Source organism: Zalophus californianus, chromosome 9, assembly GCF_009762305.2.
Source record: "Zalophus californianus isolate mZalCal1 chromosome 9, mZalCal1.pri.v2, whole genome shotgun sequence".
Classification (NCBI taxonomy): domain Eukaryota; kingdom Metazoa; phylum Chordata; class Mammalia; order Carnivora; family Otariidae; genus Zalophus; species Zalophus californianus.
This window is the reverse complement of record NC_045603.1, coordinates 136,406,666-136,431,734: the sequence shown is the minus strand read 5'-3', so window position 1 is coordinate 136,431,734 and position 25,069 is coordinate 136,406,666.

The following is a 25,069-nucleotide window of genomic DNA, read 5'->3' as shown; positions in this document are numbered from 1 at the left end:
AGGTTGACACGTGAAATTAACCATCACATCGGATAGTCTCAGGAGTGGATTCTTCCCTGGTTGAGAACTGAGGTGAAAACAGTCTGGCTGAGACCTTGGTAGCGATATTGTGGAACTCTGAGCAGAGAACCTAGCTAAGCGGTGAGTGGACCCCTGACATTGGGAGAGAAGAATGTGTTTTGTTTTTCACGCAGCTCTTTGTGTGGTCACTTGTTACGCAGCAGGAGCAAACTAATAAACTGTCAGATAAATGGCTCCCAATTCCTGTCCTTATATTGCATTACAGACTAAAAACTTCAGCCAAATGCAGTAATATGATGTCAATAGTCTGAAATGTTTTGTTGCAATCCACTGCTATTCAGATTCCTTGAGGATTCCTTCAAAATCAGAGAAATGGCATGTCTACTAATTGGAAGTCTAAAATTTTATGATTTTTCATTGAAAACCCTCAAAAAACAACCCCCCAATCCTTCAACATTGGCAAGCCCATAGTTTTTGAAGTTAATTTTCTGCACAGTCTCAGTGAGAAAACATGAAGGAGAAGGGGCTCTTCTATGGGGAGGTGGCCCAGAGCATGCCTGTGACTAATACCATTGCCAGCAATCCCAGGGTGGGGTGATTCTTCCCACTGAAATTCAACCAAAGGCAGGGAGCATTTTTCCCTTCCTTTAACTTTTGGAAATCTTGTTATTTTACAACCCCACCCCCCCCATATTATATATAGTTTCAGAGGAGCTCTACAAAGCAATTTGAATAATAAAGAGAAAAAGAGTTATTTTGGGAGAGAGATGGTGTGAATGCCAATCTCAGCTCTTCTGCAAAATTACCTGAGTGGATCTGAGCAGGTTATGGCCTTAATGATTTCGTTTCCCCACCCTGCACAGAGAGCCTGTCCATAGCCCCTTTCAGCATCGCAGGTCTGGGATTATATTAACTGATTTGAAGTTTCAATTAATTACAGACTTTTTAGGAAAGTATACCCAGTGGTGCTTTTACTTAAACCAATTAAGACCTCTGGAGAGGGCAAATAATTATCACTCAGGGACAATTTTCCAAGTAATAATTTTGCTTCTTAAAGTGAATTTACTTTCTGCTCTCAGGTGTAAGTTTCTGGCAATTGCATTTTGTAAAAAAACTAGTATCACAAAGGTGCCTAAAAGCCACTTGCCTGTCAAACGCTGTCCTCAGAATTCCTGGTATACAGATGTTCCTCAACTTACCATGGGGTTATGTCCTGATAAACTGATCGTAAGTTGAAAATATCACAAGTCAAAAATGCATTTTATATACCTAACCTACCGCACATCATCTCTTACTTAGCCCAGCCCACCTTAAACACGCCCACAACACTCCCGTCAGCCTCCAGGTGGGCCGAGTCCTCTTGCAGGAATCCTGTTGGATAATCAGGTGTTGAGTGTCTCGCGTCGCTCCTGGGGACGGCCACATGAGTGAAGAACAGAACGGTGGGATCGGCCGGCTGACTGGATGCAGCTCACCACCCAGCATCACGAAAGCGGATCCGACCGCGTGTCACTAGCCTGGGACAAGATCCACATCCAAGTACAGTTCCTACTGAATGTGTGTCTCTTTTGCACCACCGTAAAGTTGAAAAATTCTAAGTTGAACCATTGCAAGTCAGGGAATATGGTTATGTTTGGGTTAATTAAACTACCTCACAGGGCAACAAAACTGCCTGATGTACGCAGTCTGCTATTTTCTTAGTCTTTGTTCCTCAGGCGTACTCTGTGAAGGCACCTCCAGATAAATGTCAGGAATAATTAGTGGACATTTAGTGCAGATGAGTAAGGAATTTTAAAATGCTTTCTCTATATACACAAACATGAAATCGTTCATTTTTCCTTTCTTTAGTTTCCAGTAAGAATACTTATTTTAATTTTTACACTGAGGCTTATTTTGATGAAGTATTAAGTGTGCTTTATGATTTTCTAGCACATAACAATAAGTAAAGAGATTCAGAGTATAAAAATAATTGTACTTCTGACACACTTTCTGTTGTATACGTCTCTATTCATTTCTAAAAGGGTCAAAGGATGTATGTTCATTTATAATATTATCCCGAAGTTCTTTATGTTTTGTGTCCAAATTCAATGGACTCGAGAACACTTTGTTCTTACTTAGTTGAATGTGCAACATTTCTTACATCAGCATGCTCTATGAATCCAACTCAGATTTTACAAGACTTTATTTTATATATGAAACATGTCTTAACAGTACTTAGTGAAAGATGTGATAATTGACTGACAGGAGAAAGGAACAAGAAAATTGCAGTTTAGTGTAATAACGTTTCATGTAGCTCTATCAATGTTAGGTTTTACACTAAAAGGAAAGCTAAATTTAGGATGTCTATTACATACTAGCATTGATATGAGTCATTTCCCTACCATTAAAGCAACGAAAACCCTAACTTCCTATTTTAGGGTCTAATCTGTACAAACCAGCAGATTTCAGATCTCAATTCTGCATGTTTGAGTTCCTCAAAAAAAAATTCAGCTTAAGTTTGTACTGTTAGTGGAATTTTAAATTATTCCAAGAACGAGAATAGCTAACACCAAGTATCAGATACTAGTAGAACAGTTTCACTTTCAACAATAAAATTAGATCTTAGTTAAAATTTGCAGCCACTGTGAAAGGAAAAATGCAGGAGTCTCTGCAACTTAACAAACTAAAATGGTCTGCCTCAAGTAGATGCATGCACAGAAACACAGACACATGCAGACACACATAAATGCACACACAGACACAACACACACGGATACATATGCAAACCCTGAGACCAACGCAGACACACAAACAGCAACACAAAGACACAGACACACAGAAACCCACAGACTTACCCAGAAAGATAGAGACACAAACACAAAGTCACACCCAGCAGGGCGCAGATGCACACGCAGGCACATGCACGCTAACCTACAGTGATAAACGATTTCCACCCACATTTTATGGTAACACTAAGAACCTAGTACTTTCTTCAACAGTCTAGCCCCTTTTAAGATCAAAAGTGAAAGGAAAAATTGTCACCTACCTCACTGCTTTTAAGATTCCAGGATTTTTTCATGTCAGCCTTAATAAAATTATTTGCTATGCTCTCCTTTTCTCTTCTAACGAAGGACCCTATCGAGTTTAGGTATACCCATAACTAGGACTTTGTTTATTTGGCCTGAGCTTTCGGTGTATCTCCTTGGCTTGTGGGTGGAGCAAACTGTCCAGGGCATCTGGCATGTGTCGATATCCCCTCTTTGAGGTCCACTTTCAAAGAGATTTTCCAGAGAATGACTTTGGAAATCAACCATAAGTGATCACAGTTTGTCAGTGGACCAGCCTCAGCTAAACCTTAGTCCCACGATGTGCTAAATTTGGATGTCAGATGGATAGATGTGAGTTCAATGTTTTTAATGAATTAATAAGGGCACATCCATCTATTGAGTGTCTATCATAGGCTATAAGAATGGACGGTTGAGTGATTTGTATCCTTCTATCAAGAAGTTTAATAATTGGCAACATAAAAATCACTGGAATTTTTGGCATTAAAAAAAAGAAGTTTAGGGGCTCCTGGGTGGCTCAGTTGGTTAAGCAACTGCCTTCAGCTCAGGTCATGATCTCAGGGTCCTGGGATTGAGCCCCGCATCGGGCTCCCTGCTTGGCGGGAAGCCTGCTTCTCCCTCTGACCTTCCCCCTGCTTGTGTTCCCTCTCTCGCCGTCTCTCTCTCTCTCTCTGTCAACTAAATAAGTAAATAAATAAAATCTTAAAAAAAAGAAGTTTAATAATTAGCAGCAGAGAGAAGATATATACAAAAAAATTAAAACCCTCAAAAAGATAACATCATGAGAAAACAAGAGTTAAAGTACTAGAGGGCGAGAAGAAAGATCCCATTGCTCAAGAAGTCACAAACTACATAGTCACCACAAAGATGTTTTCTCCCAGAGCTCTTCAGTAAATTTTTAAAGTGTTTTGGCCTTTGGACACCATTTAGAAAGGTTTCAAAATATTGTAAGGATTCATTCTGAGTCCAAATGGATTTGATGGAAAATACAATGATCCTCGCTTTGTCAAGTGAAATATGTATCATTTTCAAGCAGAAGTTATCCCAATTAAAGTAGGATTCTTTAAGAGTCATGCATACTCTAAAAGCAAAAATATTTATTTAGCTATCCAGCAGGATCAAAGTTTTCTGTCACTATATCTAAGCCTTAAGGATACTTTTTTTAATTTTTTTATTGTTATGTTAATCACCATACATTACATCATTAGTTTTTGGTGTAGTGTTCCATGATTCATTGTCTGTGCATAACACCCAGTGCTCCACGCAGAACGTGCCCTCTTTAATACCCATCACCAGGCTAACCCATCCCCCCGCCCCCCTCCCCTCTAGAACCCTCAGTTTGTTTTTCAGAGTCCATCCTCTCTCATGGTTCGTCTTCCCCTCTGACTTACTCCCCTTCATTCTTCCTCTCCTGTTATCTTCTTCTTTTTCTTTTTACTTAAAATATGTTGCGTTATTTATTTCAGAAGTACAGATCTGTGATTCAACAGTCTTACACAATTCACAGCGCTCGCCATAGCACATACCCTCCCCAATGTCTATCACTCAGCCACCCCATCCCTCCCACCCCCAACCACTCCAGTAACACTCAGTTTGTTTCCTGAGATTAAGAATTGCCTTAGGGGTACTTTTAAACATGGGATTTTTTTTTAAGTTGGATGAAAACTATGTGTGTTTATGTGTATGTATTTGTTCATGTCCCTACGTATGGTGTAGTAGAGTACACATGGATCCTGGCATTAATATTTCCCCTCACTAAAACTGCTGACGCTTCTTAAATCATGTGGACAACAAAAGAGTTTCTATTATGGAACAATGTGAACCTCTTCTGTGTGCTCTGGGTCATATGCCCGGGGACACACATTCGTTCAACAGATATTACTGAACACCTACTGGTTTGGTCTTCACTCCAGAAACTTGTGGGGAAAAAAAATTAGTAAAAAAAAAAAATAGACAACAATGTCTACCTTCAAGAAGCTTATAGTCTCTATAATGAAGTATAAGCATAACTGATAAGTAAATTTTATGATGTGCTAGAAGATCATAAGAGCTCAGAAAGAACATAGCAAGGTAAGGAAAATCTGGAATGCTGGGTTGCCAGGGACTGGGCTGCAATTTTATTTTATTTTATTTTATTTTATTTTATTTTATTATTTTATTTTATTTTAATTTGTTTTGCTTTGTTTTGTTTTGTTTTGTTTTTGTTTCTTAAAATGCATGTCCTTTGGGGAGCCTGGATGGCTCAGTCATTAAGCATCTGCCTTCGGCTCAGGTCATGATCTCAGGGTCCTGGGATCGAGCCCCGCATCGGGCTCCCTGCTCGGTGGGAAGCCTGCTTCTCCCTCTCCTCCTCCCCCTGCTTGTGTTCCTTCTCTCGCTGTCTCTCTCTGTTAAATAAATAAATAAAATCTTTAAAAAAAAATGCATGTCCTTTATTTTTAAAAAAGATTTTTGTTTATTTATTTGACACAGAGAGAGAAAACAGGTAGGCAGAGTGGCAGGCAGAGGGAGAGGGCAGGGAGCCCGATGCGGGGCTCGATCCCAGGATCCTGAGTTCACGACCTGAGCCGAAGGCAGACGCTTAACTGACTGAGCCACCCAGGTGCCCCTTGGTTGAAATTTTAAATAAATTGTTCATGGCAGACCCTGTGGTCAAAGAGATAAGTTTTTGTAAAATCTTGAAAAAGGTGGAAAGATGAGCCTTGCATCTGGAGAAGGAGCAGTTTGGGCAGAGGGGACAGGTGTTGCCACTAGTATAGAAGCACCCCAAAGGGCAGAATGGGAAGCTCAGGGAACAGTGTGGGGCAGGAGAAGCAGGGGAAGTCTGAGGGGAGCCAGAGCAATGAAGGGAGTCCACCATCCAGTACCTTGTAGGCCACTGTTAGAGACACATTTTACTCAGAAGGAAGAACAGGCCATCGGGAGGCTGGGGATCCCACTACCTGACTTCACTTTGAGGCCATCTGGCTACAATACAGAGGGATGGGGGGCTTGGAAGAAAAGTGGAAACAAGCAAAGAAGCCAGAGGAGATGAGCTCCCTGGGCTCTGGGAAGAAACGGCAGACCAGGGTGCGTTCTGAAGCGAAGCAGCAGAACTGTTTAGGCACGGAGGGATAAGCACCCCTTTTAGAGGACTGAGAACTGCCTATTGTTTCCAAAATGAGCAGAGGACCTACACTTTTCAGGATGATTGAAACAATAGCGTGTTTTCATGCTGGTGGGGATAATTGAGTAGAGGGAGAAAATGCAATGTCACGGAAGAGAAAATGAATTCCTGGAGCCATATCCTTGAATAGGCAAGGGGGGATGAGCTTCGGGGAACAAGTGGGCTGGCTGGCTGAGCCCAATGGGCATAGACCGTGTATGCGTGGTGGATGGGAGCTCGAATGTGTAGCTACAAATGGTTTAGGTGTGCAGTTATGAGGGTGTGGTGGTTCTCTTGAGATCCCTGGCATTTCCAGTCAAGCAGAGAGCACACATATCAGTTGAGAACAGAACAGGGCATGGGGTGATGAAGATGTGTGTGGGGGAAGGTGTAAGAGGGAAGCCCGGGGTGTGGGAGGGGCATGACAGAGAAATGCAGGATGTTGTTATGACACCATTATCACCACGGCCAGGAAGCTTTGGGTGCACCACCAGGGTTGTTGGTCGAAGCGGCATCGCTCAGCTAGGTTGCGTGTTTTCCCCTCATGTCACAGACACGGTGGAGTTGTTTCATTGTGTGGGTGGGTGGCTTTCCTGAGTGAGTATTAAATAGGCATAGATTACTGGACATTGTGTAAATCCTCTTAAGAAAGAGAGTGGTCAAAACAAATGGGAAAAGCCACATGGAGGAGAGAGTTCATGAAGGTAGAAGAAAATTTAGACAAACACACCACTGAGGCTTTTGGATATAAAACACCTACTTAATGCCTTAAGAATAACTGAGGAGACTACATCAGTCCCATGCCAGGAGCCCTGAAGACAGAATATCCTTGCCCAAAACTCCCAATGCCATTCTTGCCGCGGGCAATTTCTGGATGCCCATCCTTCTCCTCACATCTGTGGCTGCCATCTTGCTCAGGAACCACATCTGCTGAAACACCCTCATTCTACTCTTTCAGGATATCCCATTCCCCATATTTACCTGCCTCGGGGGAAGACAGCATAGCCTGGTTAATTATTATGCAGAGCAATATAGCTTTTGCTTCTCTAAAGATGTCTAAATTACGTGTGCCAGGAAACCTGGCCTCTCATCACCAGATGGACCAATTACGGTATTTTCCTTAGGCTTGTTAATGCAAACTCAAAGCATAGTTTTTAAAATAACCATTTCCCCTTCTTATTAACAGTATCACTTAGAAATATCTACTATATTGCAATTAATTATTCAATTGTCCACTTTTCTCATTAGAAAGCAAGGTCTTTGAAGCAAGGCACTGTAGTGTATTTACTACTATTTCCCTGAAATTAAATGACTTTATTTCCTATCACTTATAAAAACTAATTCCAAATGGCTTAAAGATATAAACGTGAAAAGAAAACAATAAAATCGCTTTTAAAATACAGGGATATCTTCATGACCTTGGGGTGGGTAAAGCGTTCTTAAAAAGAAGATCAAAAGCACTGAGAATAAAGGAAAAGTTTATAAAACTGGCCTTTATTATAATTGAGAACTCCCATCAAAAGATACCATTAACACAGTGAAAGAGCAAGCCACAGACAGAGAGGAGGAACCTGCAATCCATATGGCACCACGGACTTATGTCCAGAATATATAAAGAAGTTCTACAAATCAATAAAAGAGATCAATAATCCCATAGAAATATACCCTAGAGAACTGAACACTTCACAAAAGAGACTACACAAACAGCCAATAAACATATGAAAAAGTGCCCACCTCATTAGTCACAGGAAAATGCAACTGAAAATCAAATGAGATCCCATGATACACCCAGCAACCAGAATTGCTAAGAATAGATTCGTTGGCACGAGCAGGCAGTGCGAAAGGTGGGAGCAGCTTGGAAACGTCCACGTGTGTAATTCCATTCTAACGGAAGACACACATTCAACGGAAGACACACATTCAGTGTCACCAGCAGTTCAGCTCCTGGGAATATCTCCACCATACTGAGTAAAGATAGATACAATATTTTTACAGTGACAGTGTTCATGACAAGTCCAAGGGTGAAGCAGCCAGTGCATCTAAAAAGTAAAGTAAATGAATAAATTGTGGTATACTTAAAATGCACTAAAATTATTTGCTTATGTTCAATGGTAATTAAAACTCTAGAATTCTTTTCTAAACAAAGAAGTGGCAATGCCATAAGCAACTGGTTGAGCTGGATGTTATGCCCAAGAAAGAAGAATAGAACTTGGGGGACTCCATATATAAAGAAGAGTATCTAATACATTTTCTGTCAGTGTGGAGGGATGGTTCCAGTGATGATCAGAGATGGACTGGTCTGAATATTTCTGCATTGTCATATTGTCATTCTCCTTTTGTTTTTCTTAATCTTTTTTTTTTTTAAAGTAAGTTCTACACCCGTTGTGGGGCTTGAACTCACAACCCTGAGATCAAGAGTCACATTCTCTACTGAATGAGCTAGCCAGGTGCCACAATAGCTCCATTTCTTAATGAGGTTTTGTAAGCCTCCCCTTTACTTCTTCCATGGCTGCTGCAAATGTGGACACTAAAAGACTGTATTGCAGTGGTGAACCAGGTTCTATTATCTGACTACAATGGGCCTGTGACCTTATAATATTTACCAGTCACGGCACACCTTCATCATTAATTTGCTGAGCACTTGGAGCTATCCCAACTATGAAAAGTGCTATATGAGCCAAAATTCTCTTTTCTTCTCTATTAATCATATTTGATTAATATCATTTGAAATACCATTAAATAATTTTAATACAGGTGTGTGGATTAAAGCTACTCAAGAACTTTCCTGACATAAACATTGACAAATTATGTGCAACTTTAAGTTTGCACAAGTGATTAATCTGCTATTCTGCAGTTGGAATTAATTATTACACTCATATTTACATGACTGGTTCAGATATGTCCAACCATTAACACCTTGCCATTTGCCCTGAGTCATTTTCCAATGCAATATTATATATTTAATAATATACAGCAGGGACAAAGAATAAAAGAGAATCAGATCAGAACTCTAACAATGTCTTAGATTGCAGGACTAGCTGGCTAATTCATTTTTTTAATTGCTGAAGTTATTAAAATATTTTATTTATTCTGTCCTAATAGAAGCTTAATAGGATGGTATAGTTCCTGTAATTGAGTGGACCAGTATGCACTTTCCCAAATTTTGGCTATAAATTTGCAAGAGTGAATAAAGTTGAAGATTTTAGAAGGTTGCTTAGTGGGAAAAACCCAAGAACCATTCACAGATGATTTGTTCTGTCTCCCTGCTGCCAGGAGGATTCACCTGAACCATTTCAGACAGATGGACTTTTATCCTGCTCTCTAGGGAAAGAGATTTTATAACTTGCATACAATTTGTGATGTTTAGCCACCCTCAGTTGTTTGAGATCATGAATGCATAATAAAAATAACTTCAACTATAGCCAGAGCAACAAAAACACCCATTTATTAGGTGCTTATTTTGTTCTGAGCATTGCTTTAGGTTCTTTATATTGTCTTATAAAGATATCTAATTTCCTTATTATAGTTAACAAAACAGAGGCTTAAATCATCTAAGACCAGTACTGGACAGGTCTGATTAGTGGTGAAAGAATTTCAGAGAGTAAAATCCACATGTGGTAAGAATGGAAGGGATGGGTAGAAAGCATACCATGTTCACACAAATGACCCTCACATTTTTGTGTGGGGGTCAGTGAAGTGTATGTTTTCTTGTGCGTCTTGGCAGACATGAGCAGGCAGGATACGTATAAAGTATCTTCTGGTTATTCTAGGTGAAGTTTGGCTCCTGTTCATGCTGATCATGTCTTGTCTTCAGCTGTTATACCCAGGTATCAATGGAAAGTGAAGGGGAAAGGATAGGATTGTTTAGTGAGACTTTTGTTGAAATTGTGGCACAGAGAGGCTCATAGATGAGCCTGCCCAGAGAGGAGCAATTATTATATCAGTTGAATTCCCCCTTGTTACTCTCTTTGTGTTTCTGCCATTGATTCACTCCTTGGATGCATCGAGTCTATTCATGAATGTTAAATGCATTCATCACCTATGCTATTATGGAATTTTTGTTTAGCATTGTATTTGCTTCTTTCTTATAATTTCCATGTCTTTGCTGAAATTCCCCATCTCTTCCTGTACACTGTTCACCTTTTCCATGATAGCCTTCAGTATATTGATCATTGCTATTTAAAAATGTCTATCTGATAGTTACAAATCTGGGCCATCTCTGAGTCTGGTTTTGTTGATCATTTTGTCTCTTTAAAATGGTATGTGTCTTTTGTTTTGTTTTTTTTTCCTCATTACTTTTAACTGAATGCTATGTACAGAAGAGTAAGACCAAGGTAGATACTATTTATGCCTAGACCCAGCATACCTAGACTCTCAGGACAGGAGGCTGAGTTAGCCTACTCAGCAGTTGAGCTATGTTTGGGTTCTGTTGTAGTGGTTGCCTTCCTCACCACGCTTCAGATTCCTCCAGAATTACCTTGAGCTAAGGGTGAGATAAGAAATGGGAAGTCCATGCTCTTGCTGCACCTACAGCTTCCAGCTCTCCCTGTGTGCCTGAGCCTAAGCGTGGGCCTCTGCACACTCTTGCTCTTGTCCAGTGACAGACTTCTGTGCTTCTTTCTTAATGTTTGCTGGCCAGGTAATGGGGACAGTGCAGGGAAGAGAGTTCTCTGTGGCCCTTGCTCAGTCCTAGACAGGCCCAAGTGTGCCTGCATCTTAGAGATAGGAATTCTTCAGTGATCCTGCCTGACCTCGTGGCAGCAAAGAGCTGCTTTGTATCTTTGGTGGGTCTTATCAAAGAAAGAATTCCTTGTCCTTCTTGGTAGAACTTCAATTTATTGGTAAAAGGATTTGCCTTTTCCTGCTCCTCTTCCATGGTTAGAGGGTTTTGCTTTTGTTTTGTTTTGTTTTTAAATCTTTCCTCTACCCTCAGTGGGTCTGTACTTGTGCCTGGGGGTGACAAGGCTTGCTACTCCTCCCCCAGAAGCTTCAGGCTGCATGATTTGCCTCCATCAGTGAGCCCTTTCTGCCCCTGCCTACCATCTTTCTCATAAGCACTCAGTGGAGGGCCATGGAGAAGCACCTACAAGTATGTGCAAACTCATCTTGTATCTGTGGCTCTCAAGCTGGTCCACATTCAAACTTTAACAATGTGAGAATGGCTAGAATGGCAAAAATTGACATGGCAAGAAACAACAAATGTTGGAGAGGTTGTGGAGAAAAGGGAACCCTCTTACACTGTTGGTGGGAATGCAAGTTGGTACAATCACTTTGGAAAACAGTGTGGAGGTGCCTCAGAAAATTAAAAATAGAGCTACACTATGACCCAGCAATTGCACTACTGGGTATTTACCCCAAAGACACAGATGTAGTGAAAAGAAGGGCCATATGCACCCCAATGTTCATAGCAGCCATGTCCGCAATAGCCAAACTGTGGAAAGAGCCGAGATGCCCTTCAGCAGATGAATGGATAAAGAAGATGTGGTCCATATATACAATGGAATATGACTCAGCCATCAGAAAGGATGAATACCCAACTTTTACATCAACATGGACGGGACTGGAGAAGATGATGCTGAGTGAAATAAGTCAGGCAGAGAAAGTCAATTATCTTATGGTTTCACTTATTTGTGGCACATAAGGAATAGCCTGGAGGACATTAGGAGAAGGAAGGGAAAAATGAAGGGGGGAAATCGGAGGGAGAGATGAACCATGAGAGACTCTGGACTCTGAGAAACAAACAGGGTTCTAGAGGGGAGGGGGGTGGGGGGATGGGTTAGCCCGGTGATGGGTATTAAGGAGGGCACGTACTGCATGGAGCACTGGGTGTTATATGCAAACAATGAATCGTGGAACACTACATCAAAAACTAATGATGTAATGCATGGTGACTAACATAACAATAAAATAAAATAAAATAAAATAAAATAAAATAAAATAAAATAAAATAATAAAAATCCCTTTAACAATGTGTTCGAATTTTAGCTGTCTTTAACTTACCTGTATGGTACTCAGCCGCTCTTTCTCCCACACTCAGCCACTGTTCTATGCCCCTCTTTCCTCAAACAACTGGTTCCTCTTTCTTTTCGGCTACTTGGTTGTCTTATAATCTCAGCTCTGATGGGTTCAAAAAAAGTTGATTTTATAGATTGGTTTATTTTTCTTGTTGTTAAGGGAGAAGTAACTTTTTTTCTAGTTTTCTATATCCCAGTCAGAAGTGGAATTCATGATAAATAGTATTTTCACTTGGCCTTCTCACTTGAAAACATCTGTTATTTCTCTCTTGCTGCCTAGTTCTTAAAGGTGTCCTACCGCATGTGGCCATCTGTTAGAGACAGTGTCAATTTAGAATTGGTATTTCTATGCCAGATCTAGAATCTTGTATTAGCATGACCCTTCAGCTTCTGATGACTCATCAAGCTGTAGATGCCCTTTTCTTTTCTTTAAAAAAAAAAATTCTCTTCACAGACACTGTTTTACATAAATCATAAATGTGAACTTATTATACACTGTGCCTCTTTTCCAAAAAGCTATAACAGCTTACATTTCAATTGCCAATGCATCAGAGCATCCATTTTCTATATCTCTGCTAGCAACAATGGTTACTTTTTCTCTAATAAGTATAGAATGATAGTTCATTGTCACTATAATCTGCATGTGTCTGTTAGTAAATTTGAACATATTGTCATAAATTCACTGGTCATTTAGGTTTGCACTTCTGTGAACAGCCTCTTCACTCTGTTGCTTATTTTTTTAATTAGATTGTTTTTCTCCTCCAGATGAACGTGTCAGATCTTTGCATGATTATTATATTAGTGATTGTCCCCAAAATGATAGGTTTTCTATTTACTTTGTTCCTGATACATTTTATCACACAAATATGTTATTTTTATAACATAGAAGATGTACCTCTTTTCTTTATAGCTTCTGAGATTCCAATCTTTGTTTAACGAGATTCTCCAATCCCTAGATTATATCTCATTAGCTAGAGTTGTGCCAAGTGCAGAGATGCAGACAGTTCTAATGGGACAGTAAGTGTGGTTTACTTCTGGAGTCTGTAACTGACAGGTGAAGTAGGTGGCACCACACCCTCGTCACCCTGTGGAGCTGTGTTTGGGTAGACTGTATATGGACTCCTGTGTCACTACATGCATACTGGGAATGGGTACAACAAATTCTTGTTGTCAGAGGAGGCAACGGAGCTCAGCCCTTAGGTAGCCTAAAGAACTGCTGAAAGTGGGGAGCTGAACTTCCAAGGCCACTTGGATCTCACTCAGACTTTCTTCCAAAACTGATATCTTATTGTTTTCATTCAAGTATTTCACCACTTGGAATTTATTTTTATGTGAAGCAAAACAGTGTTCACATGTTATCTTTCTCCTGATATGTAGCTCCAATTATTTTGCCAGCTCCAATTATTAAAAAGTCTATCCTTTTCTCACTAAACAGAAATACTATCATTATTATATATTAGCATCTCATATTTTTCATTTATCTATTTGAATATCTCTATGCTAATGGCATGCTAATTTTATTTTAATGACTTTATAGGTTTTTTTTTTCTGATACTAGTAAGTCAAATCAGTCCATCCCTACTTGTAATATTCAAAATTATTCTTGGCTATTTTTTTTGACATTTATTTTCTCATATAAATTTTACGGCCATATAATTCAAGCAGAATTTGATATAATAATTAACATATATTACATTTGAAAAAATTAACATTTTGTGTATCAAAAAACTTCTCATTTTAGAATATGGTATGTGTTTCCATTTGTTCATATAATACATCAACAAGATATTCTATTTTTCTTAATACAGGTTCTGTTTCCTTTTTGTTAATTTATACTGAATATCTCAAGCTTTTCTCATTTTCCTTCATGTTCTTATTATTAAATTAGAAAAAAAATCTAATGGCCTTTATATATTCACCTTATCAAGTTCTTCTGTTAATTCCAATAGTTTATAAAGAGTCTTTGGGGTTTTTTAGTTATAAAATCATGTCATAAAAAAAGAGAGATTTTTATCTTTTGAAAACTTAGCACCACTTATTAAACTCTTTATCTAATTATGATGACTAGATCCTTGAAGACAATATTAAGTTAAAACGTTAATAGTAAGGATACATGTCTAATATCTAATTTTAATTAAAACAGATTTTGCATTGTACCATTTGGAACACCAATTCCGGGTATTTTGTAGAAATACTTATTATTTTTCCTTAAATGGTTCATATCAAGCCCCTTTCTTACCTTAAAATTTTAAAGGGATGTTTCCTAAACATCTTTTTTACACTTTATATTGATTTTCTTTGTGTTTATATAATGGTTTCTGCATGACCAAGCAGTGGCTCACCTTTCTGCCTGCTCATGTCCATGCCCACCCAGCTGCATGTGCCAGAGGAAAATAAACACACCTGAGGTACACTCAGAGCCGTCCAGACTACGGACAGTCTATGTCCGTAGTTCCTTCACTCTCCCCCCAATAAGCTCCTACCTTTCTCCCGCTTCCTCACCCCTTGTGGATGACATCTCTCAGAAAAGGGACACAGACTACCCCCTACACACACACGCACACACACACGCACGTGCGCACACACACGCGCGTGCACACACACACGCACGCACGCGCACACACACACACACACACACACACACGCACACCCCCTGACAACTGATGTTCCCTCACTCAGCCAAGCTGCCTTTCCTTCAACATGTGCAGGGACATGGCTCCAGGAATGCTTTCTTTCTTCTGATGAATTAATCTTGCCATGAATATACAAACATGCTCCTACTTCTCCGATCATTAAAAAAAATAAAAACTTCTCTTTATCCTATTTTCCTGCCCCATTATTGCCTCATTTTCTCCCTTCCTTATGGTAAAACTCCTCTGACTTGTCTGTATTTCTTCTCCGAGTCCTGTGTTCCTGTTCTCTACCAAGCTCCATTCAATTAGGTTTCTGACCTCCCACACTCCACCGAAACAGCTCTCAATTACAGAATGCCTCCTTGGACTTCCCTGAATTGTCTTGGAAATCTCACCCAATGTCACAGCTTTCATGGTAACTCTAGCTCAAGATGCCCAGACCTTCATTTCCAACCAGGAAGTCTCCCTACCAACTCAGGTCTCATGTATCCAGCCTTCTATTTGATACCATCTGGATGTCTAATAGGTATCTTAAAGTTGACATCTTCAAACTTTGGCTTGCGACATTTCCCTATCCCCACTCAGACTCGATCGCATAGTCTTTTAAGCTCGCTATGGTTATTTCTTCATGCAGGCTTCTCAGGCACTATCTTCGGAGTATTCTTAACCCTTCGTTTTTTTCCCCCTCACATCCAGAATTCAATCCACCAAGATAACTTTTTGATTCTATCTTAAAAATATATGAAAGTTCACATCATTTCCCATCCTCCTTACTGTTACAACTCTTGCCTGGATTATTGCAAAAGCTTCCTAATTGGTTTCCTGACTTCAACCTTGTTCCTCTTCAATCCAATCTCAGTGCAGCAGTCAGAGTGACATTGCTGAAAGGGAGGTCACACAATGTCAGCTCCATGTTGAAAGTACCTCCAGTGGCTTCAAAAACATGCTCATTATTGCCTGTGATGCCCTCCAGGGTCTGGGCCCCATTACCTCTCTGATCAAATCATTTGCACTCTCTTCCTGGTTTATTTTTATCCAGGTACACTGTCTTTGGGTAGCTGCTCCTCAGGATTTTGCATTGGCTTTTCCCTCTGCCTGGAATGGAGTTCCCAACAATCTCAGCCCCCCATAGCTGATGCTCTCCCATCTGCTTTTAGTCTTTACTAATAACCTGAGAGTTGCCTTCTCTGACAAATCTAATGAGGTCACCTGAATGGCCAGTCCCTCCCAACAAACCTCTCCTATCAGCACTCTGTTTAGCTTTTCACCATTCCACGTGTCACCATCTTACATATTAGGTATTTATTATCTATTTATTTTGTTTGGTGACATGAAACATGTTAGGGGCTCCACAAAAAATTTGTTCCATAAATAAAGAAATTATGCTGCAGTATAATTTCTAATACTATAATGATTTTTTCATCTTTATTCATAAATCAGATCTATCTACAGTTTTCCTTTATTGTTCTATCTTTATCAGCTTTTTAAAAGAGTTATATTGCCTTTGTAAAGTGAATCAGGGAGGCCTTTCATCTTTTTTCTAAGGCCTGGAATAATTTAACTTTGAAAAGCCCTCTTTCTTTAAGGTTATATAAAATTCATGTTACATAAACCTCAGCTGGGAATCCATCTGTTCTCAGTGCCTTTTTCAATGGTAGATCTTCAAGTGTCTTTTTCTAAACTCTCTTATGGTAAGTGATGTATTTAAGTTTCCCCTTCCTTTCTTCTTGGGTAAATTTTGGCAATATATATTTTGCTGGGAAATCATCCATTTCCTCTAAATTTTCAAATGTCTTGTCAGAAAGTTTCATAGACATATATTTTTATGACTACTTCAATCACTTCCATATTGATGGTTATTCCCTGCTTGTCTCTCCTAATTTGGTGTATTTCTGCCTTCTCTTTTTCTCCTTTAAACAAGCCCATGAAGCATTAATGTATGTAAGTTGACTTAAATTGGATTTGGATTTTAAAATTTCTGCTACTTTTCAAAATTTTTTATTTGTTTTAGCTTTTGTTTTGAATTTCCATTTTTTATTTGCTCTTTGTTTAAATTATTTTCTATATCCTTAGGATGAGCACCAACTCTCTCTATTCTTTTACTTTCTTTGTAAATAATGATGATATTTCGTGTCAGGTTTTTGTGTTTTTTTTTTTTGTCCTCTTCTGAGGATTGCTTTCACTTTGTCCCATAGGTTTAACTGGGAAGAATGTTCTTCTTTATTACTTTCCCCATGGTTGTAATTGTCCTTTTGATTTTCCCTTTGATCCAAGGGTATTCTGTCTGGGAATGTGCTTCTTAATTCCCAAGGGATTCTAATTTTTAGCTCTTTTCTATTATTAATTATTTCTGACCTTAATAGTTCATGTTCACAGAATGAACTCAATAAACATTTATTTTTAAAAATATACTTAAGAATTCTTTTGGGCCAAGAAAGTGGTTGATTTTGTATAGTTTCCATAAACATGTGAACAAAAAAATTATCTTTTCAAGGAATGTAAGATTTGGCATCTAACAACTAAACCACATTTATTCATTTAATTATTTAGTTATTTTATAGAATGCTTTTGTCTTTCAGATATGCCCAGATCTTAAAGAAGCAGATTAAAATATCCCACTAAAGTTATAATATTAGCAGTTTAGATTTTGCTTTATTTACTCAGGCTTATATAGTTTGGTACATATGAAAAACAGAATGTTCCTCTTTTTTAGTTCTTTTGTTTTTAAATTTAAAGTTCAGGTTCTCCCAGATTGTCCTTCTAACTTTCATTTTTGTTTCCATTTGCAAAGTATTTATTGCCCACCCGGAGCTCTCTGTTATAATGTATTTGCTCTCTGGTGTCAGGATTTCCCCTAGAGTTCTTTCAGACGGAGCAGAGGCTGATATATTTTCCAAATGACTGCATTTTCACATCTCCTTTTGTTCTGAAAGATGATTGGCATTTCTCATATATTGTCTCAAGATGGTATTCCAGTATCTTTACAGAAGTCCCTTTGATCTACAGACTTAGGATGTTTCAGTGTCTCCTCATTTATTTCTGTATTTGCTTCTTTATTTCTTAAAACTCATTTTTATCTGAGGCGTATCTGGGAAATTTTCCGCAAGTCCACTAATTCTTCCTTTCCTTCCAGAATTGCTGTTTTTTCTCATAGTTTTCTCTTGGGCTTACTTTTCTGCCCACAATTTCCAACTCCACAGTTTTGCTCTGTGCTTGGAGATATTTTTTAGACTTGGGTTTCCCGGTTTCTAATTTGGTGTTCGACAATAACCATCTTCTTTTCAATTCATCTAGAAAATATTTTAGATTTTAGCTTCAGAGAATGTTTTTAGTGCAACACCTGGATATTTTCCATTGGAGCCATCATCTGTGGCTCCATTTCACTAAAAGGGTGTGGTCTTTGCTGTGACCGTTCTTCTTTTCTCTGGTGCAGACCTCTCAGATGTGTGGTGTTTTGCTTTGCTTGTTTCCTGCAACTCAGATCTGGCTTTTGTAGCACCCAAGTGTTGGCACTAATAAAACTGGAGAAAGGCAAAATGGTTCCTCCTTCCATGAGCCACTAGTACAGAGGCCACAGAATCTCAGCCACCTCCTAAAAGGCTTGGATGAGGCCTCATTCCTACTCACCTGTCTTTCTGTCTCTGACATTCTGGAACAGAAAGGGCTCTGCCCCATTCAATTATTTCTTCACCTATAGGAGGCCAGGGCATCTAAGCATGCTCAGGCAGAGTCTGTGTTGACCTCCTCCACAGGGGTCTCCAGATCTCATTAGCCTGAACACTCTCAAGACTCACTGCTTTATGTGATTCACTACAGAGGACTCCAGTGCTGATGACAGACACAGGAGAACAGCCCAGTGAAGTCAAGCTGGTAGTGAAGGGAGAGTGAGGCATGTTTAGGTGGATCTTCCCAGAATCCTCCCCTAAGCGTCTCCCCAGATTGTCTCCCCTGAATGCCTTATGCGCTCTGTTTTACATTATTACTTTTTTGTCCTCAAAGGAAATGTCTTTTTGGTGTTTTCATATACTTCTAATATGCTAAAACACGACTTTAAGTTAATCTTCAAACTTCCCTTCATGGTACTGAAAAGTCTCCATCGATTTCATACTTTGTATTTTCCCTCTGTACATAGTTAAGAAATATTAGATGACATTATTTAGGGAAAACAAAAAAGAGTGTGTCCTAAACTAAATTCCTCTTCTGAACAAATTTCCTGTCAGCTCGAATCATGATCCCATTCATGTACCTGTCATTTGTGGACTGGGTTTAGCCCCATGGAGATGGCCTCTATTGACCTACTACTAAATACTGACCATTTACAGGCATGTCATCTGCAGCTCTAACTCGAGTGACCATTTGTGATGACCACGTGGGCAAGCACATGCTTTGAATGAGTATCCATCCATTTTCTAAGATTGTTCCAACATGGCCCCAAGGCAAGGGAACCAAATGCTGGAAGAGTATAGCGTCCCTGCTGGGGAGCTGATGGGAACCAGCTTTCTTCATGAATGCTGAGGGCACAGGGTAGAGGATTCGGTCCCATCACATGCTTGTTTACAGAGGAGCCCTGGACCAATGGGGACACCCCTTTCCTCAAAGAGGCAGCTGCCCCTGAGGCTTCTCTCCTGGTTGCCTGCACCAGAGGTTTAGCTGCACTGTCTCGATTGGCTCTGGAGCCACTCTGCAAAGTCGTGATCCTTAATATTTTTTTTTTTATCAGCTTGGCTCTTTTCAGTGGAAAAAAAAAAAAGTCCTCATTGTTGAAAGCATCAAGGCAGAAACTGATCACCATAGCAGTTTTAGGATAGAATATGTCCATCATCTGGTTCAAATATTTCTCAAGCGCACTAGGTGATTTTTGCTTGTGTTAACTTTTCTTTTTCAACAAAATGTTATATTTAAAATGAAACTCATTTATGTGCCTATACTTGCATTTTAGTTTTCTCCTTGAAAATGTTATGTTTTGTATTTTAGGATTACAAATGTATCTCTTTCGCCTGCAAATGCAGTAGACGTCTTGAGGTGATTTCCTCTGAGGGAAGCAGTAGGCACACCACTGGTGTGCTCTCCCCAGCGCCAGCCTCGCTAGCGGACAACCAAGTCCCTCCAATGGTCTTTCAATGTGTTACTATTTCAATATTTCATACTTCCTCTCTAGGCCTCCGTGTAACAGAAGAGTGAACGGAAAACCAGAGAAGTGCTGTGACTCACCTACGAGTGCAAGGCAACAAAACCAGGAAAACTGAAACCAGCTCCCTGCTTCCTGAGCCCGTTTCCTTTGTTGGTGCCTCATTACCTCATGCTGCCCAGCTTGAAGATGTCTTTAAAGCAAACAGAACAAACAAAATACTTGGCACAGAGACACCCTCTTTAAGATGATGACATTCCAGTAGATAAACGAGGTGCTTTAATAGTTATACTTTCCAAAAAATTAATTTTATTTGGGAAAACCTATGTTGCTTACTGCTGCCTGAGTCATGGTGACTAGAAAGACTGCAGAGAATCCAGGTCTGGCTACCATCGATGGAGCAGAGTGCCCTCCTCATTTCCCTGTGTGGACTGCTCTTAAAATAGAGAACTACAATTATCACACTGCTGAAAAAGGACTCAATGAACTCAGTAAAAGTAGGAAAGTCATTATGAGTGAAGGTATGTGGAGTCCCCGAGGGCCAAGAGCACGTGGCACCCACGTGTGAACACAAACTAGTTCATCACCAGGGAGAGAGACAGTGTGGCCTCAGGTGTCGGGATGGGACATGTGTCTGCCCACACACCTCCACATGGGCAGAATTCCAGGGCCCACCAATGGCTCCACTTCCTTGCCAAAGGTCCACACTGGCAAGCCTACTCCTTGAAGAGCTTTTAGAAAGTGAAATAGTGTCTTGTTGCTGGTTGTGAAAGTGATGCTTTCTCTTACTTCTCAGAAACATCTGTTCTGTGTAGACCTCTGGGTAGATCATCAGGTTGGTAAGAGAGGGGTACCCCAATGAGGGGGATAAAAGCATTTTAGGAGAAACTGTTTGGGCCAAAAGGGGATTTTTAAAAGTTTGTTTTCTATTTAGGCTTGTTTCTGTTGTGTTATTTTAATGTTTTGTTACATGGAAATTTCTTTTAGTAGCAATAGCGTATTTCCGAGTATGACTGGTCTGTCCAGACTTCACTGGTTTGCAGTTAGTTTGCATTTCTACCCTCCCAACAATGGCAGGCAAGATGAATTAAGCAAGAACAGCCGGTCTGGGATTATTTTAGGGCTTCTCAGGTCCTGGCCCACTGCTGCTAGGACTTTTCCTAAGAAACAGATAACCAAGAGGGGCAGATTACATGGTTATTACCCAAGAAAAGGAAGATCAATCTTTTAAAAAAATATGGCAGAGGAGACATTCTATGGAGAAAGTCTGGAACATGGCTTAAAATTTATCTTCTGTGAAGGCTATGAGCTTATGAGGAGCCAGAGATGATTGAGGGGAAAGAAATGATTCATTTGTAAAGTGCTCATATGGATCATCAGCATACTTTGATGTGGGTGGGACTGACATGAAGCAGCAGAGATAAATGGTAAGTGAATTCACCCCTGGCAGCCAGAGGGTCGTGTTCTGAAGATGAGAAGCTGTGCCTGTGACAGCACGTCGGAAGGTGACAAAGAGCGGGGGAAAGGCCCCACAACGGACAAAAATGCATGATCAGCATGCCAACGCGGAGTGAGGAAAAGGGAATGTGTTCCCCTAACTAACTGTTGGGAGGATTTGCTTTATTTTATTTTGCACACAGCATGCCCACAAAACTTTGGTGCGATTCATTTTTGTGTTGATGTCAATGTTTTTAAACATACATATTTTCATGGCAAAATACATACATGCAGAAACACTAATAAAGATCATTAAAAAGGGAAACGATATATGTCAGCTATCTTTCCACCCAAAGATGTGAACCACAATCACTTTGTACGTGTACCAGGCAACTTTCTCTACACTATACACATACAGAAAGTAGGAGCAAATCAGTGCGTAACAACTCATATCATATGCCATAAATAGAACGTGTTATACTCAAGCTACACAGTAGTTTCCTCTTACCTGGACAGAGTAGTATTTACAGCACAGTTTTTTATACATGATCAGAACTAAGTCAAGCCTGGGGATCTGAACTAACCTGTGGACCCCCCATTCCACTTAAACTTGTGGATGTCCGTTTTCTCTGTAGATGCGGGAATACAGAACCAACCTCATGGAGGATGTTTTAAGATCGATGGGAAAGGTAGGAGCAAAGAAATTCCTATATAAAATGTTAACATCGTACTAGTCTGCTAGGGCTGCCATTACAAAGACCAGGAGGCTTAAAAAGTGGAAACCTGTTTCCTCATTTCTGGAGTCTGGAAGTCTGAGATCAAAGTCCCATCAGGGTTGTTTCTCCTGAGGCTTCTGTCCTTGGCTTGCCAATGGACAACCTTCTCACTATGTACACACATGTCTTTTTTCTGTGTGCATGAAGATTGAGAGAGGGAGAGGGAGGGAGGGAGAGAGAAAGAGAGAGAGGGATCTTGTGTCTCTCTTCTTATAAGGATGCCAGTCCTATTGAATTGGGGCCTCACTCAACATGGCCTCATTCACCTTAATTACTTCTTGGAAGCCCCATCTCCAAATATAGTTACCTTGGGAGTTAGTACTTCAACCTACGAATGTGGGGAGACACAAATCAGTCCATAATAGGCACCTATTATTTACTGAACACTTATTTTGCTCTTAGTGCTGAACTCAAAGCTGCATATAAATGACCTCATTTCATTTACATAAAACTCCAAAAATACATACTTATCTTTTTTGGCCGGGGGTGGGGGGTTGGGGAATGTGAAGACTGGGGTTTGGAGAAATTAAGTAATTGAAGCGGAATTATAGAATTAGTAAGTATATGGGCTATGGTTAAGACTCCAGTTTTTCTGATGTCCAATTATTTTGCTGTCTTTATTTCAGTTAGTTCAATGACTTAATAAGGAAAAAAGAATATTTAAAACCTATCTGCATGCTAGGTGCCTTCCATCTCATTTGGCCCTTAAAGCAATCTTCTGGGTCAGGTCTTATCCACCCATTTCACAGATTAGAAAATGAAGTTCTGCGTGGGCAGGATTGTGATCTCATGGAGTAGGGGGACTTGTCTAGAACTTTCTCTTTCTATGGTACAAACTCCCACTAGATCATGACCCATGGAGAAAACCAAAGGGAGAACATTGTGTGTCAATAGTTTTTTTTTAAGAGACTGGACAAATCTCCTCCCTTCCCTTCCCCAGTCCCAAATAATTCTAATTTTCAGAACATGTTGAACTGGTGCTATTATCCTAACTTGGCCATTTAAGTTTTCTGTGAGGTATCTTATAACACAATACCTCACCAGCATCACTTAAAAATCATTGTGTATAATGCTTAACAGTGTCGGGCTAAGTCAGGTTTCATGTGCACACAGAAGAGAGAGCAATTCAATTTCCTAAGAGCTTGGTGAGGGCCAGGACATCCCTCAGAAAAAGAGACTTTGGACCCTTCCAAGCACCTCTCTCTTTTCTCATAGCACTTAATTTGCACCTGATGCTATGCTGGCTTGTGACATCTCTTACACCTTTTTTTTTTTTTTTTAATCTATGACATGTCACCACGCTAAGATCGAACACAAGAGCTGATGTCCACACTTCTCGAAGTTTTAAAGTATTTATTACAGTACTGAGCATACTACTCCAGTAATTATTCTTTGACTAAACTAGGAATAAAATGGGATGTCACATCTATGGGGATTTTAAAAAGTATTAAGTGGGCTCCACTTGTCTCTCAACAAAAATCCTTTAATCAAGGTTTCAATTTTGCTTAAAATGAGTAAAATACTTATATTCTTCAAAGCCCACACTGAGTAATAAATGATATATTGTGGGGAAAATACTATTAAGGATAAAACAAGTGGTAATCTTATTTCTCTTGATGCACTTAACTTTTAAAAGCATTATTAGGCTTACAGAAAAATTGCAAAGAAAGCACACAGCTTTCTTCCTTCTTCCATAGGGAACCACTCCCCCTTCCGACAGGCACACTATTTTCCCTTTTATTAATATTGTGTATTATTAATATTATCAATCATTGGTAATAATTGATGAGGTAATACTGATACATTATTATTAACTAAAATCCACAGTTGGCATGCATTAGCGCTCACTCTTTGTGGAAATTCCATTGGGTTTTTGCCAATGCATCATGTCATGTACCCGCCTTGATAGTATCATAGGGAGTAGTTATAGGGCCCTAAACATCTTCTGTGCTCCACCTCTTCATCCCTCCCCCTGAAACACTGGCTATATCATTTTGCACTTCCATCAGCAATGAAAGAGAGTTCCTGTTGCTCCACAGCCTCCCCAGCATTTGGTGTTGTCAGTGTTCTGGATTTCACCATTCTGATAGGTGCATAGTGGTACTTCATTGTTGTTTTAATACCCATTTCCTTAATAATATATAATAAGAAGCATGCATTAATGCTTACTTGTCATTTGTATATCTTCTTTAGCAAGATGTCTGTTCATATCTTTCACCCACTTTTAAGTTGAGTTGTATGCTTTCTTTTTGTTAAGTTTTGAGAGTTCTTACATATTTTGCATAATGTATTTTATCAGAGATATGTTTTGGAAATATTTTCTTCCAGTCTGTGGATTTCCTTTTCATTCTCTTGACAGTGTCTTTCACAGAGGATATGTTTATAATTTTAATGAAGCCTCACTCACCAATGTTTCTTTCATGGATTATGCTTTTGGCATTTTATCTAAGAAGTCATCGCCATATCCAGAGTCACCTAGATTTTTCTCCTATGTTATCTTCCAGAAGTTTTATACATTTGTGTTTTACATTTAGGTCTATGATCCATTTTGGGTTGATGTCTGTGAAAGGTGTAAGGTCTGTGTTTAGATTCTTTTTTTTTTCTTTTTATATATGGATATCCAGTTGTTCCAATACCATTTATTGAAAAGACTAACCTTTCTTCATTGAATTGCCTGAGCTCCTTTGTCAAAGATCAGGTTTATTTCTGGGCTTTCTGTTCTGTACCATTGATTTTTCTATTCTTCCACCAAAACCACGCTGTTTTAATCAATGTAGCTTTATAGTAAGTAGGTCTTGAAGCCAAGAGTGTTAAATCCTCCAACTTTGTTCTCCTTCAATATTGTGTTGGCTAGTTTGGGTCTCTTGCCAT